The 6,615-nt window shown below is 36.0% G+C and overlaps 1 long non-coding RNA gene across 3 annotated transcripts; it reads right to left on the bottom strand.

Annotated features, from left to right (window-relative positions):
• Window positions 1–2,053: 2,053 nt before the first annotated feature.
• Window positions 2,054–4,621, bottom strand: LOC117449913 (uncharacterized). Of its 3 annotated transcripts, none has more exons than XR_004552521.2 (5): window positions 4,577–4,621; window positions 4,432–4,482; window positions 2,858–3,051; window positions 2,590–2,773; window positions 2,054–2,512 (listed from the first exon to the last, which is right to left on the bottom strand). It is a non-coding gene; the product is annotated as an uncharacterized lncRNA (long non-coding RNA). The 3 variants fall into 3 exon arrangements; XR_004552522.2 differs by having other exon boundaries at window positions 2,858–3,048; window positions 4,577–4,613; XR_011643492.1 differs by lacking the exon at window positions 4,577–4,621 and having other exon boundaries at window positions 4,432–4,490.
• Window positions 4,622–6,615: the final 1,994 nt, after the last annotated feature.

Genomic DNA, 6,615 nt, shown 5'->3' with positions numbered 1-6,615 from the left:
ATAAAAAGTACAAAGAATACAAATGTCATTAACTAAACAGTCATCTTCTGTTGTCTAAAGGCTTAGTAAATATAACTGTCAGGTAGGTGTAGAGAAGTTATGTATGGAAGCCCATTTCCGCCACTTGAAAAAAATAAAATCCCCATGAAAAGTCATGAGATAAAAAAAGTCGAAATAATGAGATAAGAAGTGTGCATGCGCTGCAGTGGCGCTGTCTTCAAAGGTCCCTTCATCACCTTGCTGCTCTCCACCATGCAAACGGCATCTAGTCCTAAATAAGGTAACTATTACAGATGACTTCCCTGCTGAAAAAACCAGCATGGACTTCAAGCTGGTCCATGCTGGTCCAAGCTGGTCATTATGCTGGTGGACCAGCATGGACACCAGCATGAACCAGCATGGACTGCTGGTCGTTATGCTGGTCTGCTGGCGCAAAAAACGTTATTCCAGCATGGACCATCATGAACTTCATGCTGGTCCATGCTATAACATGGTATGAAAAAAAAAAATCTATTATTATTAAGATGGCATGAAATACAAAAACATACCAATATTTCAGTTATACATAACATAAATAACTGCAAATTCATAGAATATCTATATTAAATACATTTGTTCACTCACACCCAAAAGATTACCGTTAAAAAAACACTATTAGATCTATCTTGCAGCATAAAATAATTATGACATTGACTTCAAAATGTAGCTTTTTACTATTTTCGACCATATATAGAAATTTCTCATGTTTGTCTTTACAAATACAAATGCATTTTGTTTTTGCGAATCATTGATCTATTCCATAAAGAACAAAATACCCCACAAGCAATGGCATTACGTAAACAAACATTTAAAGAGTTAAAATTCTGATAAATGTAGAATTTCTTTGAAAGAATTGCTGATATATACGGTTGAAATAAGGAGTAATAGCATATAGAAAGCTTATATTCTTGCATTGCTATAATGCATTTCAAAACTATAGACCTTTTAAAAAGTCACTATGAGACATGGTCCATCTACATTGGCACAACCAACCCCCTGGCTCATTAACTAAGTATAGTTTTTAACCTAAATTATTGAGTTATACATTCATATGTTATCAATTAATATGTTAATTGCTTTTACGATGCTGAATAGCTTAACTGCTATTTGTACACAATAGTAAGAAAATACCAATTCAAATTTCCAGAGGCATAGACATTACATACACAATGATATACAGTAAAACAGAAGGAAAAACAGACAGAAGCCGCAACCAAAAGTACCCATTAACTCAGGGGTGGGGAACATTTTTCCTCTCAAGGACCATTTCAATTTGTTCAACATCCTCCGAGGGCCGTACAAATGATTGACCTCTGCTTAAAAAAACTAAAATCACAGCCCATTCATTCGGCCTTTCTTTCATTCTGTGCAAAGAAAAAGCAACCTCTTCATCCAGATATCTCACCATGACTCTCGCATGCATGCACGTGCACAGTTGTGGCATGACCACCAAAACAGAAAGATATGGACACAAGATGTGTGCAAATGTATTTAGTTTTCTATCCATGTGAACATGATTAAAGTGAGGGGCGGACCTAACCTCCTCTAGGGGGGTCCCATGCTACCCCAGGAAGATTTTTTTAAAATGTTGAAGTTAAAAGCATCAATCTGGTGCATTTTGAGAGCAAAATTAAGAGATCTATGGATACATCTCTCAACACCCAGATGAAACACAACTGTAAACAGATTTTATTTTTCTTTATGGATATTTTATAAATCACTCCCCTTTCAAACTGTATTCTTGTTTATTAACAAAAACATTTTTTACTGTCATATAGTATTTTATACCCGTTTACTTTATTCTCTTGTGTTTTTATAACTATAATGATCATATAAAGAACCAAACCAAAGACCTGTAAGCATTACATTCTGGAATCTTATTTTGGGAGGGAGCTCGTTTAAAATGTAGCTGTATGGGCCATATTGAAAGCGGGCGGTGCACGCTTTGTGACAAACAACAAAAACGTTGTGAGTTTTAACAACATGTTTATTTATTGACTTTTCATTCCTGTATGGCAATATTCATTTTGCACAGAAAAAAATGTTTGCCTAAATGACCAACTAAGATATGCTAGTTACATTTGTTATGAGTTTTGGCTAAAATGGTAGCGTTAAGGTAATGGTTCTCCAACTAGCAATTGCTAGTTGGAGAACCATTTAGCTAGTCAGCGGCAAGCAAAATACTGAGTTAAACAAGCTAACGTTCGAGGCATGCTAGCGTTAGCTGCAAGCTCGCGTTAGCTGCAAGCTCGCGTTAGCTGCATTAAGAATATAGGTTCTGCATACTAAATAGTACAATATTTTACTCAGTAGTAGTTGTCAGAAATAGCCAGAAATGGACACCCTCGGGTAAAGTAAATCTACCCTGAAAACAAAGCAGTTCGATAAAATGCAATCAGTTACTGTTGTATTATACTCTGGTGCTGGTCCATTAACTGCTATCCGCAGACATGCAGATGTAATGTTTGAGGACCTGGAATGACATATTATACATTTTTCAGTTCAAGGAAAACAAATATTGAAATTAAAAGTAAGAAGGGATGTATTTACATCTCTGGCCCATATCTCTTCTCGGGGGCGCTCCAGAATTCCGTGTGTCCCCTCCGGCAATGCTAAAGGCCCCAAGTCCACCTGGGTTGTCCAGGTCTTGGTGTAGGCGAGCAAGGAACGTTCTGGGGAGTGGGGTCTCGCCTGCCTCCAGAATTCTCCCCAGAGTAACATGTGTTACTGGCACCTAAATGTGGAAGAAAAAAAACAATATAATAGGATGGATAATGCAAATAACTGGGAGCATCAAATGCATTTCTTTGTAATCTACCTGTTTCTTTATGTAGAATTTCTATTATAGGGCTCTGGATGACCCACACGGCAACCACATCAAACGATCAATTAAGCAAAAATGTTTGCCTACGTTAAATACTTGGACGACGGAGTTAAAGAAATCGTTTCAACGTCTTATATTAAGGACTCCAGAAAAACAGTGCCTTCAAATGGGGAATCCCAATCCATCTGCTGGGCAATGGAAAAAAACATCAGAAAACATGTATTTAAGAATGCAGGTTCTGCATACAATGTGAGTGAATACAGAAATGTATGACAACCCAAAGCACAAAGGGAATTGTGATTGCATTTACCTCAACATTTGAGACATAACTTGTACGTGGAGACATGGCAGGGCTCGACAGTAACGGTTGCCAGGTTGCCATTGGCAACCATTCGAAAAAATGTCAACCACTTCTTGGCCTTTGGTTGCCTTCAGTGGCAACCAGTTTTTAACATAAAGAAATAAGGACAGCAAACAGCAAAATGTGCACCCCAAAATAGATAAAAATTAATTATTTGTTGTATTAAGAGTGATATTTAATTATTGTTGTGACCAGTCGGAACCTGATACTTAAGTTGCATGTGCATTGCATATATACAGTCTATGGTGCATTGGTGTGATTACCGAGCCATAAAGCAATGCGCGTTTACTCGCGTGTGTTTATTTTACAAAAAATGGCGAAGCTAATTAAGTTGTTTGACTGTGGAGTAAAAGGTTTGGCCAACCCGTCAACATCTCAAACGAATGTTCAAAGTGATTCATTCAACTGATAAAGCGCAAGATGAACCCGGACGAAAAGCAAAGAGGAATGTTGTCCATTCACTTCTGGTAAAAGTTCATTCAAAATAAGAGTCCCGATCTTATTACTACCAAAATAAAAGTGCAAAACGAAACTTTACCATTTAAATATTGGCATAAAATGATTATCACTTCTATACAAAGGTTACGGTAACACATTTTTTATATAGTTAGACATATTAAAGGTCATTTACAGCATTAATAATTAATATCTAATTCTTAGCTGTGAATGGTTTTCATTTAACATTAGACATGTATTAGTCTGGCCAATTCAAGACTTCAATGCTGAAGGGCCAGTGCATCTATGGTGGGGGTCAGCACAAAGGTAAACAAAAAACACATTTGAAAGGGAGACAACGGATGACCAAGAATTCATTTGTGGATCTGTGAAGAACATGACAGCAGCTGCACTACTGGTATTTTGTATACCAGCAATTGAGGGTGGACAAGTTTACTACCACTTAGGTTTAAAATAATTGTGTTAATTACTTATTGTAAAGCATTTGAACATTCTTTTGTGTCACATGTTCATTATTAAGTTGATGTATAACTGTATAGTATCTTAATTATTTAAAATACAAGGTGACTAAAAATGGCAACCGTATTTTCAGTTTTGGCAACCAAAAGCTGATGCCTGGTTGCCAGCCTGGCAACCACTTTTAAAAGATAGCTTTGAGCCCTGCATGGTCTGCACAGGATAAAGAAAACGTTGTTTTGTCCAGTCCGAAATAATGTCTTACATAAATTGAAACAGCATAATCCTCGCTCACCTCAACATCTGCAACGTGTAACCCTGAATTGTTTTTGAAGTCATCTGCCACCTTAAAATGACATCACCAGGTAAGAATGAAAAATAATAATTACAGAATTGATACTTTGAAAGGTTTAACACAAAAATATCATGAATTAACTTACATCAAAATGTCCACTTTTCAGTTTAGTTCAGTGTTGATTGTACTGTGAGGCTCCAAGTACAATTTGTACTTCCGTTTTGAAATTCTAAAATGAAAAAAGAACATGGGTATCATTAACAGACTGACTAATGAATGGCAATTTCACCAATAATAGGTTGAAATTATTCTACTGACAGTAAAAACCGAACAATTTAAATTAACGAGCAGTTTTTACTAACTCGGACTATAGCACCAGTGTAAGGTGACACTCAATTGTTGGTTTTAAAAAATATACAGCTGGGGGGGGGGGCATTGGGGGTCATTAAATGTAATATTATGGAGCCAGGGAGAGGGGTACATATTCAGACAAAACACAACATTTACAAGATTACATTTGTAATTTTAAATGAGAAAAAACAATGAATATTTTTAGATAAAAGTAATTTATTTGCCAAAAAAGAAACTTGGATATTCTAAACTGATTAGTATAATTTAATTTGTAAACCTTTTCTGTGTTGCTAGAGTTCAAAAGATTGCAAGCATTATATATCTATATACTACGTCTACTGCACACAGATACAAACTGTAAGAGAAATGCAGTCTATGGTATTTACTTGTCTTATTATATTTAACTATACAAAGCGGGAAGCGCGTGAGTTAAATTCACTCTGTGATTGGCTGAGAGACAGGAGATGTTCGACTGATCCAGAGATCTATAATCTCTATTATAGGGCTCTGGACTGACCCACACAGCAATCACAAGATCTATTAAGCAAAAATGTTTGCCTACGTGAAATACTTGGACGACGGAGTAAAAGAAATCGTTCCGACGTCTTATATCAAGGACTTTGACAGGGAGAAATATATACAAAGTAACCTTGACACTGTATATTGGGTACGCTGGCAGGACGATTTCTTCAAGGGACAAATATTATTTGTAAAGGGTGAGCGATGGTGTCCTATACTGCATTAAAACGATAGCGTTAATAAATTACCAACTAAGATATGCTAGTTACATTTGTTATGAGTTTTGGCTAAAATGGTAGCGTTAACGTAATGGTTCTCCAACTAGCAACTAGCTAGTTGGAGAACCATTTAGCTAGTTAGCGGCAAGCAAAATACTTGGCCGCTGAGTTAAACAAGCTAACGTTGGAGGGCTAGCGTTAGCTGCAAACTCCCGTTAACTGCTTGCTCGCGTGTTGCAAGCTAACGTTAGCCGGAAGCTAGCGTTAGTTGCAAGCTATTGCCGCTGCAGCAGGTTGACAAAAACAGGCACTAAAATAATAGACTGTATCGCGCCACTGCATTACATAATAAGATGAATGACAGCGTTTCATGCTATAATGACAGCTCTTAGAAGAACATTCTAGAATTCAAGATTCCAGAGCAGTGTCTCGTGCGTAAAAGAAATAGGTAGCGCGTGAGGCCAATAATGTATACAAGTAATCCGTTCGGCCCGACATCTGCCAGCCAGGATGTTTGCTTATGTGAAATACACGGACGGATTTAAGGCTATTGTAGCTACCTATAACAAACATCCAAAACTTCAACCTAAAAACATATCAAGCGGACATCCTCTATCTATGGAAGCCCATTTCCGCCACTTGAAAAAAATAAAATCCCCCATGAAAAGTCGAAATAATGAGATAAAAAGTCATAATAATGAGATAAGAAAGTCGAAATAATGAGATAAAAAGTCATAATAATGAGATAAAAAGTCATAATAATGAGATAAGAAAGTCATAATTATGAGATAAGAAAGTCATAATTATGAGATAAGAAAGTCATAATAATGAGATAAGAAAGTCGAAATAATGAGATAAAAAGTCATAATTATGAGATAAGAAAGTCATAATTATGAGATAAGAAAGTCATAATTATGAGATAAGAAAGTCATAATAATGAGATAAGAAAGTCGAAATAATGAGATAAAAAGTCATAATAATGAGATAAGAAAGTCGAAATAATGAGATAAAAAGTCATAATAATGAGATAAAAAGTCATAATTATGAGATAAGAAAGTCATAATTATGAGATAAGAAAGTCATAATTATGAGATAA

This window comes from Pseudochaenichthys georgianus, chromosome 7 (genome assembly GCF_902827115.2).
Source record: "Pseudochaenichthys georgianus chromosome 7, fPseGeo1.2, whole genome shotgun sequence".
Taxonomy (NCBI): Eukaryota; Metazoa; Chordata; class Actinopteri; order Perciformes; family Channichthyidae; genus Pseudochaenichthys; species Pseudochaenichthys georgianus.
This window is presented reverse-complemented; position numbering and strand designations above follow the sequence as displayed.